The 26,048-nt window shown below is 43.4% G+C and overlaps 1 non-coding gene across 1 annotated transcript; it reads left to right on the top strand.

Annotated features, from left to right (window-relative positions):
* On the top strand, positions 1–23,168 carry LOC105091277 (uncharacterized). Its single transcript, XR_004138558.2, has 9 exons — positions 1–101; positions 3,699–3,789; positions 8,394–8,520; positions 16,704–16,832; positions 17,074–17,120; positions 17,427–17,448; positions 17,908–19,969; positions 20,458–20,599; positions 22,688–23,168. It is a non-coding gene; the product is annotated as an uncharacterized LOC105091277 (transcript).
* Positions 23,169–26,048: the final 2,880 nt, after the last annotated feature.

Here is a 26,048-nt window from a genome sequence, read left to right as displayed (position 1 = left end):
CCAGACCCCGCCTCCGGAAGTCCAGCCTCTAGCTCTGCGCGCCCCCAGTTTCTTACGGAACCGGAAGTGGGGGACGCCAAGGGAAGATTGCGTGGCGGAGAGTAAGTTTCTCTTTTCTGGTGTAAGTCTATGCTGCGCGGTCACCCTTCCTCCATCCTCAGGGGGTGGGAGTCACTAGGGACCTAAAGCCCCAGCACCCGGCCCTCTGGCCGCCTAAGTCCCGACGTCGCCGCTCCAGGTCCGGTATCTTTTCCTTCGCGTCTGAAACCGCTGAGGCTGGTCCCTGCCCTTGGCTTTTCAGCCTTCGGTCCACGTAGAAACCAATTTTCGAGATATTTTCCTCCGTAAAACCGTTTACTTCTCCTCCCCTTACCCCATGTAACGTCCTCTTCCAAGAGGTGGACTCGCGCCCCCAGCCTCGCCCGCGGCCCCTGGAGGGCAGCGCCTGCCGCCCCTCTCCCGTGAGGCCGCGTCCTCTCCCGGGATTCTGGGGAGCCCGGCCCTCTCCTGAGACCCCCTGCCTCCCAGCCCCTCTGTCCCGCGTCCTCAGGGCGGTCCTGCTCCTCGGGCCTCCCCCTTTGTAGTCAGCCCTTCCCCCACCCCGCGTTGGGGGAGGTGACCGGGGTCAGCCGTGTGACCCCGCAGTATTGTTACGTCCCAAATTCCACCCCGCTGGAAAACGATATTTTCCAGTAGGCAGGCATCTTGTTCAGTCGGCATCCCTGTAAATACGTGGGCGAGGAGGATCAGGAGAAGCAGACTCTGAGCGACTGAGAGAAACAGAAAAACTGAGGTAAGAATCAGGGAGGACTAATGGAGACGTAGAGAATGGCTGAGGCCCTTGTAAAGAGACAGTAAAATCAAAGTGATTAAGGCTTGAATGTAGCAGGTGGTTAAAATAGAGAAGTAAATTAAAAAGCCGAGTCTCCAGGGGTTGGAGAGCAACGTAGGGAGTGGGGCCCTGGGTCAGCGGGAGGGGGAGGAGGAGACATTGGTGAGGCACTTCGCACAGTCCAGGAGAGGACCGAAGAGGTGGAACCTTGGCTTTCAAAGCAACATGGTGCTGGGAGAGAAAGAGGGAAGCTAGTGACAGGAAGAGAGAGAACAGGATGGAAATACAGGCACCTGGGGGTGCCAGAGAGTGGGGAGGAAGGGAGGGTAACAGGATAGAAGGGGTGTAACTCTCGGAGGCTAGAGAGGGAGCAGAGGTGGGGGAAGAAGCAGAAATACGTGCAGCTTTAGGGCAGTCAGGTTGGGGAGAAAAAGCATCATGAGGGGCACAGGTTGCAGAGTGGGGCAGCACAGGAGTGAGGGAAGACAGAGGGGAGGGCAGACACAGCAGGAGAGTGGAGGGGAACAAAAACAAGCGAAAAAGAAACGAGATAAGCAGAATGAAGTGGAAACACGTGGTAGTGCAGGTAGAGACGGGGGAACTGGAGGCAGGTGAGTGGTGAGCTGTTGGGATGTGGATGATTAGGTTGTGATCTATGATTTGTGGCTTTAGAATCTAGTAAGTTTAAAATTTAAGTTATACAGATGAGGATCAGAATCGCAAACCTCCTGTCTATAGGACTTTGCATTTTGTAATTATTTGTGTGAGAAGTTAACTTCCATCTGCAAACCCTGTTCAGCTGGGGGCGGTGCCTTGGTTCAGTAAGCTGTGGGTCGCCCCTTTCCCTTTTCCTGACATGGGGGAGGGGAACCGGGGCAGGAAATGACTGACTCTCACCACATGGTACCTTTTAAAGGAACATTGACAGTGTTCTGTGTGGTTTTTTTTTTTTAAATCTATTTACTTTTCCTTTCTTACTTCTTTACATGTAATTCTTCCCATAGCTTGGGATAAATCTTAGTACATACAATTTCTACTTTCCTGTAGATAATTATTAGCTTATGGAATAAGCTTTGGTGGTCTTCTGTAATCAACTTGTGTCATCCTCTTCTAAATATGGTATAGTCTCAAAATGCAGACTCCTCACTGTGACTTCTGTGCCCGGTGTCATCACCCTGCCAGTGCCTCCAGCCTCATCCTGGGAGCTTTCCTGTTCTGTTTTCAAACGCCAAAATTTGTCCCAAATCTTAGTTCTTGTTCTTACCAAAGTTTCAAATAGCAGGAGGTTTTCATTAGGGAAGTCTTGCTAAGCTGGGGTCTCTGGACACAACTTGACAGGAGACATCAAGTCCTGTGATGTCAGGAAAGATGGTTCCAAGAATGAGAGGTCCGGCAACACCACGGCGATCTGCAGTACAGAGGCTCATACTCGGGAAGGTGTATGAGACTGTCCTGTTGCCAGGCCGGTGCTGGTCACTCCACTCTCCTCTCCCTGTCTGTCTCCAAACACGCAGGTGCGCGCTCGCACACACACACAATGCAGAGAACAGGGAGCACTTGTGCACTGTTGGTGGCAATGTAAGTGGTACAGCTGTTGTGGAAAACAGTATGGAGTTTCCTCAATAAATTAGGAAAAGAACAGGCACATAGTCTGTCGAAACCACCCTGGCTAGATACCCAGTGGAAATGAAACAGATGTTTTGAGGGAAATACCTGCACCCCAGTGAGCATTACTGCATTATTCACAACAGCCAGGATGTAGAAAGGACCAGAATGTCTGTCAACAGCAGAATGGGTAAGGACAGCGGGGTGTGTGTTTGTGTGACACAATGAAATATTATTCAGCCATAAAAATGAAAGTTTTGCCATTTATGACAAAATGAATGAATGTAGAGAACCTGCTGAGTGAATTAAGTGTCACAGAGAAAGACAGATAAATGTGGAAACTAGAAACGTCAGACTTACGGAAACAGAGTAGAATGCTTGTTATCAGGAGCTGGGTGGTGGGAAAAATGGGGAGATGTTGGTCAAAAGTTGCAAACTTGTACATATAAAATGAATAAAATGGGTAAGTTCTGGGGGGGTCTAACCTACATGATGCTGACTAGTTATTCAGACCACGTTTCTATATAGTTGAAATTTGCTGAGGGAGTAACACTTGTGTTCTTACCACTCAGAGGCAAAATGGTATCTATGAGTTCATGAAAGTGTAGATTACTTGATTGTGATAATTATTTCACAGTGTATACGTCTGTCAAATAATCACATCGTATAGTTTTTATGTGCACCATTTTTACTTATCAGTTATACCTAGATTAAGCTGGAAAAGAAAAAGAAAATGAGCTAGGCTTTCCTTGTGAGTGGCAGTTAACCCAGGCTTCCTATAACAGCGATGAGGCATTCTGCATATATATGTTTTGTACCCTTGACCACAGATTCCCTTTCATATAGTCTGTGTAGGGTCCAATCACCTGGGGCGTCTGATTCCCTCACTGAGCATCCTGACTCTTGAGTCCTCCCATCCTGAGGGCTGGGATCTGGGCTGAGGGGAAGGGGGCTCTGCTCTGCATGGGGATGGGTCAGGGCCTGGTCTGTGACCTGAAGGGGGCTGTCAGGTCCAGCTGAGGCACCCACTGCTGCAGTGTGGGTGAGGGGCTCACCAGGAGGGGAGGGTGATCTGAGGACAGTGTGGGGAAACTCCCTTGTTGGTCTGTGTGTGGAGTTTCCTGTCCTGAGTCCCTTAAGTGACAGTGGGCAGCAGAGAGGACTGTGTTCCACGTGGTGAGGTCTCCCCTGTGTGTGTGGTTGTGGCACAGGGAGGGGTCTGTTAATTCTCAGCATTAAAGGACATCTTTCCACTTTTCAGGATTGACTTCTAAAGACTCATGTTCCCTGAGGAGGAAGCCCAGGAGAGGAGGAAGAGGACAGAAAAGGACTCGAGAATGGCCCCTTCTCAGGTGAAGTTATACTCTCACTGGATTCTCAGTCTGTCCTTCCTGAAATGCCCTTTTCCTTGGACTCGCTAATCCTGTCTGACTCTGCAGCGTCCTTCCTGACACCTGTACATGCACAGTCACCCAGGGCCCTCCCTCAGCGCCTGTCCTCCCCACTCAGACTCCAGCCCCGGGACCTCAGGACCTGGGACTTGTGAAGCGGCTCCCCGGGCGGCGTCCTGGGCGGGCTTCACCCCCGTGGGTTGGAGACGCGGAGTCAGTGCTGTGGGGCAGCAGGGAGGGTTTAAGGGCCCATCTGGGTGCGCTGTCTGCTCTCTGTAAACCAGAGAAAGAAGCCGCACGGGGAAGTCAGGTAGTAATGTGCATAATACCTGGTCAAATCTGGATAACAGATCAATAGAGGGAATTTCTTGTGACTTTTTCTAATGTAATTGAAGCTAAATGAAGTGAGTCATTGACTTCAAAATGTTAATGATTTTGGGAATGGAATAGATTGCATCATCCATTTTAAACCATGAAAAATCAACCTAAATATCTGATGCTTGGAGATTCTTTTTTTTTTTTTTTTAACTGTTTTTTGGTTTTATTGTGTTATAGCCATTTTACAATGTTGTGTCAAATTCCAGTGTAGATCACAGTTTTTCAGTTATATATGAACATACATATATTCATTGTCACTTTTTTTTTGCTGTGAACTTCCACAAGATCTTGTATATATTTCCCTGTGCTGTACAGTATAATCTTGTTTATCTATTCTATATTTTGAAATCCCAGTTTGTCCCTTCCCACCCCCTGCCCCCTTGGCAACCACAAGTTTGTATTCTAAGTCTATGAGTCTGTTTTTATTTTGTATTTATGTTTGTTTGTTTTTTGTTTTGTTTTGTTTTGTTTTGTTTTTAGATTCCACATATGAGCAATCTCATGTGGTATTTTTCTTTCTCTTTCTGGCTTACCTCACTTAGAATGACATTCTCCAGAAACATCCATGTTGCCGCAAATGGCATTTTGTTGTCAGTTTTTATGGCTGAATAGTATTCCATTGTATAAATATACCACATCTTCTTTATCTAGTCATCTGTTGATGGACATTTAGGCTGTTTCCATGTCTTGGCTATTGTAAATAGTGCTGCTATGAACATTGGTGTGCAGGTGTCATTTTGAAGTAGGGTCCCTTCTGGATATATGCCCAGGAGCAGGATTCCTGGGTCATACGGTAAGTCTATTCCTAGTCTTTTGAGAAATCTACTTGGAGGTTCCTTAATTCATTTTCATCACTCTCATTCCTTGGAGGTTGCCTTTTCACTGTGTTGACTGTACCCTTTGAAACGCAGAAGTTTCTCTGTTTGAGGCAAGTGAGGTTCTGGCTTCATCCTGTTGCTCGTGGGTGTCCAGTTTCCCAGCACCATTTGTTACTGAGACTATCCTTTCCCCGTGGTGTAGACTCAGTACCCTTGTCAGTGCATTTTCCATGTATTCCAAGGATTATTTCTGAGTTTTCTAATTGGTTTATGTCTCTGTGTTTATGCCAGTACCATACCATCTCAATTAGTGTGTTTGTAATATGTTTTGAATCTGAAAAAGGGTGGCCTCCATCTTTCTTCTTTTTTAAGAGTATTTTGACTTTTTGGGGTCCCTTGTGATTCCCTATGAATTTTAGCGTGGTGTTTTTCAATTTCTGCAAAAATTGCTATTGGAATTTTGATAAGGATTCCATTGACTCTGTAGAACACTTAGCGTTTTCCGGACGTTGCAAGTTTTCCAGCCCACGAGCATAGGATGTCTCTCTGTTTATTTGTATCATCTTACATTTCTTTTAGCAGCAGTTGTAGTTCTCAGCGTACAGGTCTTTCACCTCCTTGGCTGATTTATTCTGAAGTATTTAATTCTTTTTGATGCTGTAGAAAAGAGATTGTTTCCTAGTTTTCATCTGACATTGTGTATAGAAATGCAACTGATTTTTGCATGTTGATTTTGTGTCCTGCAACTTTTCTAAAACTGTTATCTGGTGTAGCAGTTTTCTTGTGGAATCTTTTACAGTTTTTATGTAAAAGGTGTAATTTTCCTTTTTTCAGTTTGAATAACTCTTGGCTTTTTTTTTTTTCTTGTCTAGTTACTTTGGCTAAGATTTTCAGAACTCTGTTGAACAGTAGTGCATTTTCAGTACTTTGTTGAACAGAGTATGCATCCTTGCCTCCTTATCTGAGAGGGAAGACTTTCACTTTTTCGCCAGTGAGTATGATGTTAACTGTGTTCTTTCCTGTATGTCATTTTTCATGTTGAGATAGTTTACTGTTCTTAGTTTGTTGAGTGTTTTTATCTTGAAAGGTTGTTGAATTTTGTCAAGTGCTTTTTTCTGAATCAGTTGAGGTGACTGTGTTGTTTTTCTCTTTATTCTGTCAGTGTGGTGTATTACGTTAATTGATTTTTGTATATTGATTAATGCTTGCCTTACAGGAATAAATTCCACCTGGTCATGAGGTAAAATTGTTTTACTTTGCTGTGACTTTAGTGTGCTAGTTTGTGTTCATGATGTGTGCATCAGTGTTCATCAGGGATGTTGGTTCTTAGTTCTCCTTCCTTGTATCTTTCTCTGGGTCTGGTATCACAGTCATGCCAGCTCCATAGAATAAATTTGCCAGTGTTCCCTCTTCAACTCTTCAGAAGATTTTTATCAGGATTAGAGGTAATTCTTCTGTAAATATTTGGTAGATTTCCAGGAGTGATGCCATCTGGTCCTAGGTTTTCTTTGTTTGAAGTTTTTGATTACTGCTTGAATCTCTTGAGTTATAATTCTGTTTAGATTTTTTTTTTTTATTTCTTAGTGATTAATGCTTAGCAGGTTACATGTTTCTAAGAATTTCCCTGACTGTATAATTTTTTGGCCTATTATTTTATATTGTACTCCCTTAGAATTCTTTAAAAAATATTCTGTGACAGCAGTTGCAGTCTCTCCTCTTTTATATGTTATTGGTTATTTGAATCTTCTTTGTTTTTTACTTTAGCTAAGAGTTTGTAAATTTAATTTTTTCAAAACATCAACTCTTGGTTTGTTAATTTGCATGTGTATATTTCTGTTTTCTATTTCATTTATCTGTGGTCTAATTTTTCTTATTTACCTCTTCTGCTAAATTTGGGTTTACTTTGTTGTTTTTTCTATTACCTTTAGGTGGAAAAATAGATTTCTGATTTGAGATCTTTATTTGATTATAAGCATTTTTCAGTGTAGACTTCCCTTTTAGCACAGCTTTCACTGTGTCTTGTAAGTTTTGATATGTTGTATTTTTATTTTCCTCCAGATATTTGAAAAATTCCCTTGTGATTTCTTCTTTGATGCATTGGTTTTTCAGGAATGAGTTAATTTTTTCACATTTTGGATTTTTTCCTTCTGCTGTTTATTTCTGTTTTGATTTCGTTATGATTAGAGAAGGTACTTTTTATGATCTTAATCTTCTTAAGTTTGTTTAGATTTTTTTGTGGCCCAGCATGTAGTCCGTCATGGAGAGTGGTCTACGGGTGGCTGGGGGACTGACCTTCCTGCTGTTGCCGGGTGCTGTGCTGTGTACGTGTCTGTTACACCCAGTCAGCCTGTAGTGTTACTGAAGTTCTCTGTTTCCTTATTGATCTTCTATGTGATTCTATCCATAAATGAAACTGGGGTCTTCTAATGTCATATTACTGTATTGCAGTCTGTTTTTCTCTTCATTTCTGTTAATTTTTGCCTCATATTTTGAGGATCTCTGATGTTCGATGAGTGTGTGTATATATAATTGTTGTATCTTCTTTTAGTTATGTAATGTCACCTGCCCCTTGTCCCTTGTATCAGTTTTTGTTTTGAATTTATTTGTCTGATTTTATATACCCACGTCTGCTCTCTTTAAGATGGACTATCTTTTCCCATCCTTTTGCTTTTAGCCTGTCCATGTCGTTAGATTTGTGAATTTTAACAGTTCTAGTCCTCTGACACGCTTTCAGCTTCAGTGCCAGGTCTCGGCCACCTGAGTTCAGGTGCTTGCTGTGTCACTGCTCATCTGTTGACCTGAGCTGAGTTTCTCTGAGCGTCTCTGACGCAGTTTTCCCCTCTGTGCAACGGGAACATGCACACCTGTGTCTGGTGAGCTGTCATGTTGATGACAAGGCGATGCCTCTAAAGCTCTTAGACTAATGCGTATCACAGAGGAAGTGTTCAGATACCCTTAGTCGTTACTGTTGTTACTAACCATAATTTAAGATTCTGACCTTTCTTCAAATCTACTCTGGTGACTGCTCTGTCACCTCTAAAACACCACACACAATGTAGTTTATCTAGATATTGAATATGTCATTGTGTAGAATATAGTATCTGTGTAGACAACCAGGTGTTCAATTTTATTTGTATGTAGTTCGTGTATTGTTGACAAACATGAAAACTCCACACTGATTGGAGGGCATCATACTCCTATGAAAACAGAAGAAATGAGAGGTGCAGAATTTGCTCCAGTGCCTTCACATGGCTCTGTCATACACGTATTTCAACTGAATTGATTGTGACACCTCTCTCCTCTTCTTCACATTGTGTGCAAATAAAAAACCTATTCATGACCCTTTAGTGAATTGTGTTTTCATTTCAGGGACAGTTGACCTTCAAGGACGTGGCCATCGAGTTCTCGCAGGAGGAGTGGGAGTGCCTGGACGCTGCTCAGAGGGCCTTGTACAGGGACGTGATGTTGGAGACCTGCAGGAACCTGCTGTCCCTGGGTGAGAGAACTCCCCTTTAGAAGTTGGGATCTGCCCTTGGGTGTCTTTGCATTTTCCCCGAGTGCCTCCTGGGAGCCTCTGTTTTGCTTGACTGAATGGAAACGCCTGTTGACTCAGACGTGAAAAGCTTCATGATGCGGTGTCAGGGGTTTAAACTTCACTTTTCTTCAGGTGATCTGCCCATTTCACATTACGTCAGGGATTGTTCCAGAGCTTAAGTATTTATAAAGCCCAATGGGAAACTTCTAAAACACCCAATGTCCTGTTTTCCACTCCTGTGCTTTTTTTTCACTAGTTCTAGGGAGAGAGCTGGATGCCTGCATATTATACTGTTCTCTGTGCGTTCAGAAGGGGGCAGCATGGATGAAGCTGTCAGGTGTTTTTCTAGACCCATCTGTGATGTCCTCATTTCCACAGCTGAACAAAGAGCTGGGATTCTGTAAGAGCCACAGCACTTCACATTTCTTACTTCTAATAAGCAGGAATCTCTGTTTCTGATCTGAATAGTAACCCCATTTTGAAGCAAGAGAATGAGCCCTGGACTGTGAAGAGTGACATGAAAATATCAAAAAACCAAGTGGCTGGGAGTATGTAAAACATGTGAACACAAGTCAGATCTCAGAAGGGCAGAGAGGGAGCCGCAGCATTAATAGTGTTTGGGAAACTCTCCCATTGTGGGAGAGTTCTAGGGGGAAACAAGTTTATTCCTTACAGACTCTAGGAGGAAATCTTTCTTCTCTCCAACTTATCACTCTGTCTGTCCTTCAATATGTGAAATGTATTCACTTGCCTTCCGGGGGTGCTGCAGCTCCAGTGGAGGCGAAGTCTTGATCATGATCTGATGCACTTTGTCATCTGACTTGTGCGAACTCGTTCTTGCTTGACTTTGAGAAGCGTGAGGAGGGCTGGTTTAAAGGGGTCTCTCGCCTCCTCATTGCTCCTTCGGGACTTGATTCCATCGGATGCTCAATTCTTAGTGCATACAGCTCAGAGCTGATGCCTCCTGAGTTCAGCCTTTGAACCCAATGCCAGTTCCATCCGCATTTGATGTTCTGAGAAGACCTAATCAGCAGATGGGGAAACACTGACTGGTCTTTAATTCTATCTGTTGCCTCAGACCTTGGCTGCTTATTTAACCACTCAGCCTATTTCTTCTGTTCCACTTTTCCCACACACTCCAGCGATGTGTGTCAGAGCACAGTGGGTTGGACCTACTGTGATTGTTGCTTAGGACAACTGTGTGGACAGTGGACAGAGGGACCGTCCGTTTCATGCCCAGTCCTACGTGGGGAGCATGTGAATCTTTCAGGCTCTTAGCTTGGCAGCCGAGGGTAGAGAACGTGGTCCCACGTCAGGGTCCTGTGACATCTGACCCACATGCCTTGTATTGTTTTCCCTCTTAGAGTGCCCTTCCTTGTTGGGGAGTGTAGACGCTTCCTGATTTCACGTGCTTTTAAGTTGTCTTGATCTGCCTCTGATTCTTGCTTTTAAAATACACGTTCCTGGAGTCTGAAATTGTATCCAGTTTCTTTGTTGTAACAGTCCACTTTTATTTGGTGGACACCTTCTGGTGGAGTCTGGAGTGGATTTGCTGGGTGACAGAAAATTTGTATGCAGAACGCTTTCCCTCATATGTCGCAGTATTTCCTAGGCACACACAGAGTCACCCGCTGGAGCTGCTCGATGGAGTAGGGAGCACGTGCTAGGTGTGAGGTGGAAGGTAGGCTGTGACTGGTGAGTCCGGTTTTTTTTTTTTCCCCCTGGTTTTGAGGAATGTCACAGCAGCATGTCTTAAGGCCACTGTGACAATGTTGGTCACATAATAATGACCATCTCTTACGAGCCTCGGTACATGGTGTAGGAATTTCTCCTAGGAACAGCATCGTCCAAGTTCTTGTCCTTGTATCTGTGATGCTGTTGACTAAATTGTTGGTGCCACATTTTTTTTGTCTCCTGAGTGTTCCATTATTCATTCCACCTCAGCAGCAAATCTTAAAGCATCTTAATGACAGAGCTTATAAAATGGTGTGGTACCTTTGGTGATTAAGCGATAATTTTTGTTTAAGGCACTGCTGCTTTCATTTTTCATTTTATACATTTCTGTGCGTTATATATGGTCTTGATTTTTGTTTATTTAATCCTTAGGTCTGTACTTCTGATGCTGTTCTTAGTGTTCTTGTTTTGTATTTCAATATGTGGGAAGATTGAATTGAGGAGTGGCCTCCCATGGTGGAGTTCGTGATCAGACCCTTTTAGAGTTCTGTATATATTCTCAGTATTTACCTGTTACAGATACATCATTTGCAAATATTTTCTCCCATCCATAGAGTGTTTCTTCACTTCACTGAGTGTGCTTTGATGCATAAGAGTTTGGAATTTTGATGTTGTCCAATTTATGGTTTTACCTTATGTCCTGTGCTTTTGTTATTATAGCTGATAAGTCATTGCTGAATTCATTGTCAATAAGCTGTTGCCTTGTTTCCTAGTAGGACTTTAATATGTTCAGGTCTTTGATCCATTTTCAGTTAATTTTTGTATATAGTGTAAGGTAATGTTCCAGCTACATTTTTTGCATGTGGATATTTCATTTCCTCAACAACTTTTTTTAAATTCACTCTATAAATTACTTATTTATTCATTTATTGTTATTGAACTATACTTGATTTACAGTATTGTGTTGGTTTCAAGTATACAGCAAAGTGATCCTATATATATTCTTTTTCATATTCTTTTTCATTATAGGTTATTATAAGACATTGAATATAGTTCCCTGTGCTGTACAGTAAATCTTTGTTGTCTATTTTGTATATAGTAGTGTGTATCTGCTAATCCCATGCTCCTAATTTATCCCTCCCCCTTTCCCCTTTGGCAACCATGTTTGTTTTCTGTGTCAGTGAGTCTGTTTCTGTTTTGTAAATAAATTCATTTATTTGCGTTTTTTTAGATTTCACATATAAATGTTAATCATATATCTGTCTTTCTCTGTCTGACTTACTTTACTTAGTGTAATAATCCATAGGTCTGTCCACATTGCTGAAAATGGCAACATTTCATTCTTTTTTATCCATTCATGTCTCAGTGGACACAGGTTGCTTCCACATCTTGGCTATTGTAAATAGTGGTGCTGGGAGCATTGGGTTGCATGTATCTCTTCAAATTAGAATTTTTGTCTTTTCTAGTTACGTAAGAATGGGATTGCTGGATCATGGGGTAACCCTATTTTCATTTTTTTAAGGAGCCTTCATAGTGTCCTCCATAGTGGCTGCACCAATGTGCATTCCCACCAACAGCACAGGACAGGTCCTTTTTCTCCACACCCTCTCTAGCATTTATTACTCGTAGCCTTTTCAATGATGGCCATCCTGACCGGTGTGAGGTGATACCTCATTGCAGTTTTCATTTGCATTTTCTAACAATTATTGATGTTGAGCATCTTTTCATGTGCCTGTTGGTATGTCTTCTCTGGAGAAATGTTTACTTAGGGTTTCTACCTGTTTGTTGATTGGATTGTTTCTTGATACGGAGCTCTGAGCTTTTTGTATATTTTGGAAATTAAGCCCTGTCAGTCGCATCATTTTCACATATTTTCTTCCAGTCCATATGTTTCCTTTTTATTTTGTTGATGGGTTTCCTTTCCTGTGCAAAAGCTTGTAAGTTTGACTAGGTCCTATTTGTTTACTTTTGCTTCTGTTTCATTTACCTTGGGAGACTGATCTGAGAAAATGCTGCTACAATTTATGTCAGAATGTTTTGCCTGTGTTGCTTTATAGGAGATTTTTGGTGTCTTGTCTTTCTTTAAGCCTTTAAGCCACTTCGAGTTCAGCTTTATGTATCGTGTAAGGGAGTGTTCTAGCTCCACTGATGCACGTGCAGCTGTTCAGCTTTCCCAGCACAACTTGGCAGAGGCACTGTCTTTTCTGCGTTGTATACCCTTGCCGCTTTTGTTGACGATTACTTCACTGTACTTGTGTGGGTTTATTTCTGAGCTTTGTGTTCTGTTCTGTTGATCCAGTCTCTTTTTGTCCCAGTGCTATGTTGTGATTGCTGTAGCTTTGCAGTATTGTCTGAAGTCTGGGAGGGCTATGCCTCTGACTTTGATTCTTTTTCCTCATTCTTACTTTCTGGGTAATTCTGGGTCTTTTTTGGTTCTATGTGAGTTTTAGGATTATTTGTTCTAGTTGTTGGTAAAATGTCATGGGTAGTTTGCTAGGGACTGCATGACGTCTGTAGACTGCTTTGGTAGTACGTCCATTTTTAACAACATTAATCCTTCCCGCCCAAGAGCATGGAATAGTTTTCCATTTCTTTGGATCATCTTCAGTTTCCTCTGTCAGGGTTTCATAGTTCTCAGTGTGTGAGTCTTTCACCTCTTCAGTCAAGTTTATTCCTAAGTTTTTTTTTGTTTTTTGTTTGTTGTTTTTTAACGTGATTTTAAAAGGGATTTTTTTTAACTTTCTCTTTCTGATGCTTCATTGTTAGCGCAGAGAAACGCAGCAGGTGTCTGCACTAGCCTTGCGTCCTGCTGCCTTGCTGAGCATATCAGCTCTAGTAGTTTCTGTGTGGCGTCTTCAGGGTTTTCTGTATACAGTCTCGCGTCAGCTGCATATACTGATGAAACACAGGCCTGGAAGTGTGACGAAGGCCCTGTCCTTTCTGCTTTAGGCAGAGGAATACGCAGTAATTTGACAGTTCACAGGGGGGTTCAACTAAATGTTAAGACATCAGAGGCCCAGGGAACCACATCACAGACTGTTTACTTGCGTGCAGCAGGTGACTGCGGGGAAGTTGCCTCAAACTGGCAGCCTGGGTGTGGAGAGGGTGCACCTGGCCGATGGCCTTTTCCGTGGCGGCTGGAAGCCTTCCAGGCAGCAGCCGGCCCACTAGGAAGGAGAGGGGGGTGTTTGTAAACCCTGCTCCCACTGCCATACCCCCCACCACTGAGCCCAGCCCCTTGTCATGAGATCTCAGAGCAGAAGGTGACGTGAGAGATGCGAGCATGTCCTCGAGGCCAGCCCTGCCAGTGGTTCCCACGGCCCTGGAGCCCGGCAGGTGCAGCATCGCCCCGTGGAGCTCCTCTCTGCCCCACCGCCCCCTCCACGGCCCTGCGGCTCCAAGCTCAGCCGCTGCCCTGGCCACTGCACTCTGTTGTCCCCAGACAAGCACGGACCTGTGAGCTGTGTGGTTTTGATTGGCCCCTCTTTATATCTCATTCCTTGCTGCGGGGATCTGCGTTTCTGTCTGTAGCCTGTCTGAATTCCTTTAGCAGCTTTTTTAACCTCCTTCTTGATCTTGGAGTTTGATAGGCTGGACAGGTCTGTTCGTTGTTTCAAAATTCATCTCATTCTTTTAACTGTGAGTTGTTCCTCTGCTTTTTCATTTTACTTACATCTCTCTGTATGGAGTTGGGAGCAGCAGTTGTCTGCTGTGGTCCTGAAGGGCTGTTTTATGTGCGAGCACCCCTGGGTGGACCGAGTCCAGCGTTCCTGGTGCGAGGGCTGCTTTGGGTGTGGGTGCCTGCGCGTCTTTCATCAGCGTGCGCTGGCTGCCGTCCTCTTGGTGGGGGGTGTGTTTGGTGTCGCGGTGACCAGAGCCTGCACTGGATGTGTGGCAGGGCCTCCTCCTTGCTCGGTGATTGTCACAGCCCGGTCGGGGGCAGGGTCTGCCCCCCAGTTGTTGGAGTAGGAGCCTCCAGATGCAGTTCTCAACCATGGTGTGAAGCAGGCGGGACTGGAGCACCCCTGCTGGGAAAGGAGCTCCTGCGTGTTTCTCCCCAGGAGCTGTCCGATGGGATGTGTGACTCTTGTGACGCCACCCGCCACCCGGAGTGTGTGCCTGCAAAGTCCACGGTCACTGGTGCTGCTCCCAGGCCCACCTCCGCTGCAGCAGAGCTGGTAACCAGCTCAGATTTCGGCCCCACCTTTGCATGTGGGAGCCCACAGAGTCCACTGCGGCTGGTGCCGTCCTCACAGGCTCCTCTGGTGATGCGTGCACACTCTGAACACCTCTCATGCGTGTGGCCCAGAGCCCGCAACGGCTGGAGCCACGCGCTACTGTCAGCACACCCACACCCCTCCTTTGTGCATTGATAATGGGGCTCCTATGGTGGTCCCTCGCTCTGTCCTGTGCACACCCCCAGTTGAAGCCCCTCCATCACACTCCAGGACCTTCCAGGCTGTCTCCACCCAGCCCAACCCATCCTCTCATCGAGTCTCTCTGCTGAAGGCCAGGTTGCCACTCCCAGTCACGATTGGGCTGGGAAGTGCGGCGATGTCTCAAGACCCGTCTGCTCTGCTCTCTCTCTCCCCTGCCTGGCCACAGCCAGCTCCTGTGGGTGCCTCACGCCTCCAAAGCTCCCTCCCCGTCCCGGCAGACCTGTCAGCCAGGGGAGGAGTTTCCTCTTTCACAGCTCCCTCGTGGACATGTAGTTCCCATCCCCTTGTCCTAACCGGTCACGGTCACGTAGTGCTCTTTCGTGCAGCTCTGGTTGTGTGAGATCTTCTGTAAGCTTTCAGTGGTGGTTCTGCAGGAATTGTCACACGTGTGGACGTGGTTTTGATCTGTTTGTGGGAGGAGGCGGGCTCAGGATCCTTCTCCTCTCAGCACAGCTCAGTAGGCTGGCCTTTCCCCTCTGAGTGGTCCTGACACCCTGCGGAACGTCGCTGGACCACATAGACACGAGTTCACTTCTGATGTCTCTGTTCTGTTGCACTAGTCTCTATGTATGCCAGTGCCGCACTGCTCTGATTGAGTGTTGTGATAATTTTGAAATAATTGTGAGACCTCTGGCTTTTTTCTTTTCAATCTTGTTTTTGCTATTGAGAATCTTTTGAGATTGCCTGTGAAGCTTAGGACAGACTTACCTGTTTCTTCAAGAAAAACTATTGGGTTTTTGCCAAGGATTGTGTTGAGTCTTGTTCATCACTTTGGGTGGTATTGACATCTTGACAATATTGTCTTCCAGTCCGTGAACTTGGGATATATTCGCATTTATTGGTGTCTTTCCTAATATTTTTTGCCCATGTATTTAGATAACAGTGTAAAAATGTTTCCCTGCTTAAATGAAGTTACATCCATTATTTTATTTTCATCTTGTATTTTTCTGAATTCATTCATAATTTCCAGCAAGGATTTTTTTGTGGAATCTTCTGTTTTCTCTACAGTTTAGATCATGTTGGTTGTAAACAGAAAAAGTTCTTCTTTTTTCTATTTGGGTATCTTTTATTTTTATTTCTGCCTATTTGTTCTTACTAGAACCTCTAGTAATATGTTTTTAGAAATAGAGAACGCAGGTATCCTTGTCCTGTTTCTGATCTTAGAGGAAAAGTTTTCCGTCTTTTACCATTGAGTGTAGTGTTACTAGCTGTGGACTTTAACATATGTCCTTCACTGTGTTGGTAGTTTCTTTCTATTCTTAGTTTATTGAGTATTTTTATCAAGCAAGGCTGTTGACTTTTCTCAAATACTTTTTCTGCTTCACTTGAGATGATCGTATACTTCTGTGTCATTGTGTTAAGATGCTCTTTTACATTGAAAGGTTTTCAGTTGTTGAAAGGCTTGTTGGTTGGTTGGTTTGCTTATCTAAGTGGAGGTACCAGGACCTCGTGTGTGTTAAGCACGTGCTCTACCACTGAGCTCTACCCACCCCCTCTTTTCTTTTTTTCTGCAAGGAGGGAGGTAATTAGGTTTATTTGTTTATTTACTGGAGGTCCTGGGCATTGAACCCAGGACCTTGTGCATGCTGAGCACACGCTCTGCCACTGAGCTCCGCCCTCCCCCCCCTTGTCCTTTGCTCTCAGTATTTCAGTGGTTCTCACGCAGGGACGTTCCCTCAGGGGTGCGGCACAGGCCGTGCTTTCGCAGGCCCGTCACTCCCTGGGCTGTGCTCTGGCCCTGTCCCATGCCTGGCCTTCCCTGACGTGACACCTCAGTGCGGATGGACACACCGCTACTTCCTACCGTGTTTAAGTCATTCTCGTGAGTTCCCCGGTTTCCGCAGCCCTCCCTCACGCATCCCTCCACCTTCGCAGGCTGCCTTCCCTGTCAGTCACCCTTCGTCGTCCACTGAACAGCTTTCTCAGGACACAAGCTGAATCCACCGTGATGACTCAGAAACCGTCTCCAGGAGGGGAGGGACGGCTGAGTAACGTGAGCTGCACATCTCCCTCCTTGATCTTCTCTTGCAGTTTTCTTCCTAGACCCCTGCTTTTTGCTGTAGTTTCTCGTAATCCGTCCTGCCTGTGTGGGCAGCCATGAGACTATGCCGTCTAAGTCTGCAGGTCCAGGTTCCAGTCCTGCTGCCTCACTACTTGCATGTAAGTTGGAGTTACATTCATGAAACTTGTGAGATTAGTGCCCTTATTTGAAAAATCGTGGTTAATTTATCTCAAGCCTTTTAAAACACACGGGTGTTGTTAGCTGGCTTAGAATAGTGTATGTTCTACAGTGAAAAGACTCAGAAGTTCCTTTCGTAGGAAAAGATACATTAACGTGCTTTCATGTTTGTCTGAACTATCCCATTGTCTACACTGCATCTTGTATGTTTTTATTTTGCAGTTTGTTCTCAGCCACGTTGTGCCTGACCCTAGTCAATCAATTTATTAGTAAGTGATCACTTTGTATTACGCACATTTGGAATCAGTGAGATGGATAATGTAAGGGTCATGTAGTGATGGGTCTCCTGATTGGCTGCTATGTAACTGGAGAATATTTTATTTAATAATTTTAAATTGTGGTTTACAAATGATTGCCTTTCAACATAGTATGCAGTACAATTGATATGGATCACTTCTTAATGTTGTTAAATGCCTATTCTTCATGGGTACAGAGTTTTGTTAACATGTTTAGAAACAGCTTGAGAATTGTTTTAACAAATTCCTCATTTTCTCTATGCTTTATTTCCTTTGCAGTTTCAAACTGCCAGTTATTTAGGTAAGTTATATTAGATAAGCTTGTTTTGGCTTGTTTACTGTTATGATACATTGCTTGTACTTTAGCATATATTTATGCACAATAAGTCTGCAGAACATATGCGTAGTACAATATTCTTTCTCTGCAGTGTGTTTACTTTTAAAAGGTATGTGCTCTGGGGTGTGGTGGAAAAATACCCTTTCTCTGGGAGCTAACATGAGCCAGCACAGTGTGAATGTTTTTGTCACAGGGAGCTTGAAACTAGGCAGTCCTTAAGTTAATTAGATTTACGTGTGGCTGTTTTTTTTATTAAAGAACACTACTCCATTAGTGTCCCTGAGAATTTTAGATTATGATTGGGAAGCTTTGTGACTGCTCAGTGTAAGTATTACTTTTGGTGTAATATCATGTATTCAGCCTGAAACCTTTATTAATGAATTGTGATAAACAAGATACCTATTTTTTTTTAATATCTTACAGATATCTCTCATATACATGTGATCAGGAAATTTCAACCACAAATATACAGTGATACAGAAGTATTCCAAACAGTCATGTTGAAAATACTTGGAGGGCGTGAATTCCAGCATTCTTACTCTAGGGAAATCCTGGAAAATATGTTGTATGACTTGGAGTGTCAGTGGGGGGATGACAAAAGAAGTAACAAAGGAGTGCCTGTGACCCGTAATGAAAGTCCCACTGATCGAAGGTGTCAACATGGTAAAAATGATGAAGGAACTAAGCCTCTTGAAAATAAGCATGAATTAAGATTTTAGGATGAACTGCAGATACCTCAAGCTGAAGAAATAATTTATGAATGTGATGAAGTTGAGAGGTTGATAAACAGTAGTTTCTCATTTTCACCACTTCAAGGAATTCCTCTTAGTGTCCAAACCAACACTTCTAATTTGTATGGGAATGATATGCATCCGTCACTACAGACACAAGGTCAGAAAGCACACAGGAAAAGACCTTACAAATGTAAGGAGTGTGGCAAAACCTTTTGTTGGAGGTCTGGCCTCAGTAGACATCAAAACATCCACAAAGGAGAGAAATCATACGTGTGTGAACGATGTGGCAAAGCCCTTAATCGAAATTCACATCTTGTGATTCATCAGAGAATTCATACTGGGGAGAAGCCATATGAATGTACTGAGTGTGGCAAGGCCTTCGGTGTGCGTGTATCCTTAACTGAGCATCAGGCCATCCATACAGCAGAAAGACCGTATCAGTGTCATGTCTGTGGCAAGTGTGTCGGTTGCAGGTCACAGCTTGCGTATCATCATAAATTCCATACTGGAGAGAAACTTTACATGTCGTAAGTGTGGCAAAACCTTTTATCAGTGCTCACACCTCACTGAACATAAAAAGTCCACTTAAGGGAGAAATTATATAAATGTGATACGTATAGTAAAGTGCTTAGTCAAAATTCACAACTTGCGATTCATCAGAGAATTCATACTGGTGAGAAACCTTACAAATGTAAGGAGTGTGGCAAAACCTTTTCTTGGAAGTCTTCCCTCAGTAGACATCAAATAAGCCACACAGGAGAGAAATTTCATAAATGTGAAGAATGTGGCAAAGCCTTTAATCGAAATTCAGATCTTGTGCTTCATCAGAGAACTCATACTGGAGAGAAGCCTTACAAATGTAAGGAGTGTGACAAGGCCTTCAGACAAACAGGAGCCCTTGCAAAACACTGAAGAACGCACATGGGAGAGAAAGCTTACAAGTGTGTGTAATGTGTGGCAGATGCTTCCGTGTGCTTTCAAGCCTAATTTACTGTCAGGAAATCCACGCTGCTGAGAGACTTTAAAAATGTAAAGAATGTGACAAGGCTTTTAGCATGTGTTCACACTTGACGCTTCGTGAGATAATTCATATCTGGGTAGAAGCCAGGTAAAGGTGTTTAGTGTGACGAAGCCTTGAGAGGAATTCATTTGCCAAATCATTCATTCAGATTACCTCACAGATAACCACGTTGTGTGAAAAACCTTTACTTGGAGTCCACGTCTCACCAGTCATCAGAGAATTCATACTGGACAGAATGTTACAGATGCACCGAATGTGGAAAGGTCTTAGGCTGAGCCTTAAATTCGGGCTTCACCAAATACTTCATACTTAAAAATGGAATGAATGCGGCAAAGTGTCAAATTATTGTTCACTTGTCACTAGGTACAAGAATACTTATCCTGGACAAAAACTGCACTAATGTGTGGGTCAAGGATTGGAACAAAGATCCCAGGTTGGGGAACATGCTGGAGCAACACTTTAAAAATGCAGTGAGTGCAGAACTTGACTCGTGTTCAAGTACTATGCAAGAACGGAGAGTCCCCATTGAGGAGAATGGAAAAAATGTGGGCGGAGGCTTTATCCAGGGCCCACAATGGGCTAGACTTCAGAATGTATTTTCTTTTTTTTACAATTTTTTAATTTTTACATAAAAATGTATATTTTTGAGAGACAGCCCATGATAGCAGTATGTATGCTAAGACTTGTATCTGAGGATCAAAACTGGAACGTAGAGAATTTATGTTGAAAAGTAAGCTTACCAATGTAATGAATGTTTTAAATTTTTTCATGAAGTACCTGCACCTTTGGCATAATGAGAGAATCCACGCAGGGCAGAAACTATACATATACACCAGGCGTGAGACACCTTTAGGAGACAGCGTGCCCATGTTTTGCCAGAGAACTCACATTGGGGGAATCCTTACAAATAGAACGAATTTGTAAATTTTCTGAGCAGTTTTTACAACCGACCACACATCAGAGAATCCAAAGTAGAGATAAAAGTCTCTGGTGGTCAGAGATGAGGTTGCAGTGTTACATACTGCAGAGTCGTTACAAGTCACAGTGTGCCAGGATTGATGGTGTGATGTGTGTATGGCAAATAAGGATGTGTGAGGAAATAGCGCGTATCTCCAGTGTATAAGTATTTATTTATTTGAGTTTTCTTTAAAAGGCTGCATTACTATTAATGCCTTTACGCCTGAGATTTGAAGTCTTGATCTCACGCTTTCATTACAGGCTTTTCATGATCTTTGGGAAGGAATGGATGAAGGGGCTGACTTCATTGGGTGTGGTTAGTTCACATCCATGTTCCCTGGAAAAACAAGGACCCTGAATTATCAAATATGCGAATTAGCATCAGAGAGGGGCAGAGACTAAGGTAAAGCTGACGTGACTCACCATGCTTGCTGTGTTCAGGTGCCCTCTGTGGAGAGGCCACTGCGGGTTCCAGGACAGGGCGCTCTGCCAGCTGACCGTGAACAGAGCGGGCAGGGCGCTCGGGGATGGGGTTTTCATGGGAGGAGAGGGGCCCGTTCCTAGGGCTTGATTATCTGGTAGGCATGTTGCAGGGGAAGTGTCGGTCACTTTGTCCATTGAAGAGAAGCTGCTGTATATTGTTGGTGTCACGGTATCATGTACACACACACCATATGCAGAGAGAGCCGATGGCTACTCTGAAGCTTTGTTAAGTTGCACGGTCTTATGTAAGCAAAGAACGACAAGGGAAATGGTTAACAGGCAGCATCTGGCTCAGGGTCAGAAGACCCTTTATGTTTTGGTAAATCATGTTCATGTTGGCACCAGCGAGCTTTACAGCTTATCAGGGCGGAACGTGTGAGACACGGCTGCTTCACAACATTCTTCTTGGCCTCAGGCGGCTGTGCCTGTCTTGGGTCGCCCCCCTCTGGGGGGGGTCTCACCTGTCCTCGGCTACCCAGCCTTCTCACCTCTGAGCCTACAGCTTTTCATAACTTGTTTACCATTCTGGCCCAAGGCTCTGTCCTTTGTTCCCACAGTTGGGGGCCTACATATATAGCTATGATTAATGAAAAATTAGCCTTATTTTTGGAAATTGGAAAGAAATTATCTTAAGAGGAAGTTTTAGTCAAAAGGGCCAGAATATCTGTATGTGTGTGGTTCACATTTAAGTGGTGTTACTGTATTTTGCTGCTGTTTTATTCAGAAGGTATCACAGGTCTCATGTTTTAATTAATAAAATGGAATCACTGTGTTCATACCCCGGGGTGAGTCCCGTCACACCAGCACATTTTATCCCCGTTGGTACCAACAGAAGCTAATGGTGTACCTCTAGGCTGTCAGGGTTGAAAGAATCTATAGTTTCTTTTTATGCTGGAGTCAAAGAACATACAATTTGGGGATTATATATTCATAATTTGTATTTGAGTTACTCTCTCTAAACTGCTCCAGCATATTTCTGTGGCTAAATGAAAATGCCATAGCAGTGCAGCTTCAGACTCTTGGCTTCTACTCAGGTACAGAAATTGAACTGAGTAGATGTAAAGATCAAATTAGCTCTTGAGTGATTCATGTATCAGGCTGCATCCCATCTACTAAATAAACAGATGCCCAAAGGAGCTGTACAAAATGGAAAGCTTCTGTACGCAGAGCCTGGGTTGGATGAAAAAAGTTACTAGTTAAAAAAAAATTGTTTCAAGCAAGGTCACCTTTTGGGGGGAAAAAGGAGGGTAAAGGTAGATTACCTCACTGGTGTTGATCAAGAAATTTCAGAGTAATTGCTTTAAGGTCACATTCCTGGGAGGGATGAAATTGAAATTAGATCTTGGTTCATTGTCCTCATGGCAAGTGGCTTTGTTTTGTTTAATATCCCCTAAACCCTGCCCTCCATGCGTGAGTATGCACTCTGAATGTATTTCTTCATGCCTTGTGTGTGTGTGTTCAAATAAAACGCGTGGCGCGCACCTCAGTGTACCTGAACTGAAAGTAGTAAGCGTATGGAAAATACTAGAAAATTTTCAAATTTCAGAAATAAGGATGAAGTTAATCTCTCTTTTTTGCTTGAATTGCTCAGTTAATTTGAAAAGATTGATATTCATGAGTTTACTGTTAAAAATATTCAGTGGTAACTTTTTAATAGATAAACTAGAGATTTCTTATGTTCACTACCTACACTGCTTCTGTTGAGTAATTGGCACTTGTGACCATTCACTGGAATAGGGTGGAACGCTCCCCAAAGTTTGCCTAAGTTATTGAGACTGATACTAATGTTGAATTGTTGTGAGAATGTTTGTTTCATAATTCAGCTTTCAGGGGAACTGGGGAGACTTTGAAGCTGTTCAGAAAATTGTTTTAGAGAACAGGGCTTCCTGGGTTATGGTGGTTACTGGGTGGGGCTTGTGGGAGAAAAACATGCTTACAGCTTGGACTTCCAGTTGGTGGTGTGACCCAGATTATGTTTAATTTACATTTTTTGTCTTTAACACCAAAGGATCCAAAGAACAATGGGTGTTTTGGAGAGTCTTGTGACATGAAAATGCACATCAGGCAATGTCTGGTTCACAGTGGGTGCGCTAGAAACTGGAAGAAAGAGTTGCCTTCGGTCTTTGGTTCAGTGGCATAATTGGAGTGGCATGATGGCGAACTGACCTTTTAACGTGGGAGTTGGCTACAGTCAGGTAATTGAAAATCAAATACGTGGAGTTTAACAAGCATGCTTTGAAGTAAATGAAACTACAATGATGAATAAGATACAAAGTCCCCAAGGTTCCACCTGTAGTTTGTGACAAGGAGACAGTCATTGCAGATGCCGGTCGGCCGTTCTGCCATTTCTCAGGGACCAGAATGCACATTCAGAGCTTGGAGAGCCTTGCAGGGAAAATGAGGATGGCGCTACTTTGTCCGTGGCAACTGACACCCGACAGCCTCCACTTAGAATTTGTTCCCATCCAAAAATGGTTAATATATTTAATGTGTATTTAATAATAATCACTTCACTACGTGATCTTAGTTTGGGTATTTCCCATAGCACAGTTTGAGTGAGTCATTTTAAATGCTTTGTTCATAATAACTTACTGAATTTTGATCTCTGAAAAAAGTGCTGATGTTTATTCTCATGTCACAAACCAGGGGTATTAGGACTTCTAGTTTATCTCCACAAACTCAGTCCTTTTCTCAGGGTTATTCCTCCTACCTCAGTGTCTCTGCCACTGGACTAGTTTCTACTCCAGAAACATTGTTTGAGATGTGCTCGCTCATGCCCCTGCCTCTCAGCCTGAAATAGGCAAACACTCACCCAATTTCTTCCCGCTGCTGGGACCGTGGGCTGAGTGCGATGTACCAAGTGTGTGGGAGCAGGTGTCCACCCGGGACCTGAGATGCGTCTGCAGTTCTGACATCGTCTCTTAGAACTGCGATTTCAGTTCATGTGTAATGACATTGGCCATGCCCGCGTGGTCAGATAAAAGTCTTCTGAAAACCTATGTTCCCATTTGCCAGTTCCTGCAATTACATGTTCCTAATGAACATCACAAGAGTGCAGGACTCTTCCGTGAGCCCTAAAAGACGACAGAGTTTAACGTGGAGGAAACAGAAAACTCTGAGGCATCACACTTGCTGAATGGTGATGCTGAAAATAATTTCGTTTGCCTGTTTTCTCACTGTATGTGCATGACTGAAATGCTTATTGATGTTTTTGCCCATTTTCTAATTCAATTTCCATTTTTACTGTCATGGATCTCAAACTCCTTATACATTCTATGTGTCACTCCCTTGGAAGATACATGGTATGCAAACATTTTCTAATATTACATAGCTTTTTTTTTTTTTTTTAAAGAACCAGTAACTTTATTGGAAGAAACGGTAACACTGAAAGAAGAAAAACTTAAGTGAACATTTTTTGTTGCAAGGGCAATATTGCCGTATGCATGCCAGGCAGGGTGACCTCGGGAAGTCACCCCTATTATGTAGCTTTTTGAAAAAACTTAACATGGTTTTTCACAAACCAAAATTTTTTTAAGTTTTGTTGAATTCCAGTGTATCTTTTTTCTCTCTCTTATGAATCATGTTTCTGGTGCTATGTCCAAGAACTCTCTACCAAGTCCTAGATCCTGGTTTTCATTCTAGAGTGTTTTTCCTAAATATCTTACAAAGTTTTATACTTTCACGTTTCAGGCTGTGATTAACTTGAAGCTAATTTTTGTACATGTGTGAAATTTAGATGGAGATTCCCCCACACACACACTATAAATATTCCATTGGTTTATGACTATTTCTTTTGAAACCCTACCTTCATTATGTTACCTTAGGATTTTAGTCAAAAAAGCAGTTGAAAGCACAGTTAACCCTTAACCAATGCAGCAGGTTAGCGGCGCCGACCCCCAGTCAGTGGAAAACCCACAGACAACTTTGTGCTCAGCCCTCTGTGCCCCGTTTGGCACATGCAGACTCAGTCACGCTCAGATCCCGTAGTACTGTCGTATTTATTGGGGGGAAAAATGCATGTGTAAGTGAACCTGCGCAGCTCATGCTGGTGGTGGTCGAGCGCCAACTGTGTTGTGTTTGGCTGGTTTTTGTTTCTCGGTTCTGTTCCACTGGGCTACGTGCCTGTCACCCCACCAGCACCACAGTCGATTACCATCATTATTGCATTAAGATTCTTGAGATTCCAACCATTTCAGTATTTTTCATACTTCAGTGCTTCTAGTTTTCTTGCTTTCCATATTGACCTTAGAAGAATAATATGTCTGCAAAAAAATCTTGATAGGAAATGCATTAAACCTGAAAATTTGGGGTGATTTGATATCATTTCTTGTATTGTCGATCAGTGAATATGGTCTCTAACAGTTCAGTGAAAATGGTGTTTCATTTAAATGACTAAAACATCATCTTTGATTTCCTTCATTACCATTTTGTAGTTCTCAGCATAAAAGACCACATTTTATTAGAATTATACCCTGGGTGTCAGATGTTCAGCCCTACTCAACAAATGACTACAAGGAAATGTTAAATGGAGAGATTCATTACTCATATCCGGAAGGAGCTACGAGGCACCCCTTGAAGAGCCAGGTAAGAGTTCAGGGCAGGATGCAACAAACATGGGGCAGGACCTGGGGCATGTTGGGATCCGTGGATGGAGTGCTTTGGGGCCCCAGGTGTAAGAGGCTGGATTGGTCAATTTAAACCAAAAAAGTAGGGACTGGTAACTGTCAGGAGGGGAACGGGGTCTTACAAGTAGGACAAGGAGAAGGCCCTCGGTGACGGGAGGTTGGGGGGGCGGGCGGGAATGGTCATGAAAGGGCAGTTGGGAGTCACATCAGGAACCTTACTTGCTGTAACTCCGTGGCTGTTACCTAGGGCATGTGGTGAAGGGGAAGGTCAGCCTCTTGGCTACACAGAGTAGGTGCTGAGGCAGCAATATTATAAACTAAGAAGCGCCAACAGTCACCAGCTCTGACTGCGGATTTCTTTTATCGGTGGAGAGGGGGGTTTAAAATTACAGATTCACTCCGCAATTCAGAGTATTTATCCAAATGATCTCTTTCACGTGGGCCATTCGTGCTAGGTTGTATGTTTAGAGGAATTGGCCCATTTTAGTTGTCAAATGTATGTATATGTGTTTTTGTAATAGTCTTGCTCTTTTGGTGTCTAAAGGTTTTAGTAATACTTGGTTTCATTTGATGTTAGCAATACGTGTTTTCTCTTATTGTCTTGGGTAGTTTTGCTAGTGGGTTGTCAATTTCATTGATCTTTTCAGTGAGCCAGCTCTTCTTTTCATTTCTCTATTGTCTTCCAATTTTATTTTCATCCTTACCTTTATTTCCTTCCACATCATTTTTTATTCTTTTTTCCCC

Source organism: Camelus dromedarius, chromosome 9, assembly GCF_036321535.1.
Source record: "Camelus dromedarius isolate mCamDro1 chromosome 9, mCamDro1.pat, whole genome shotgun sequence".
NCBI lineage: Eukaryota > Metazoa > Chordata > Mammalia > Artiodactyla > Camelidae > Camelus > Camelus dromedarius.
The sequence above is the reverse complement of the archived record's forward strand: the minus strand, read 5'-3'. Positions and strand labels throughout refer to the sequence as shown.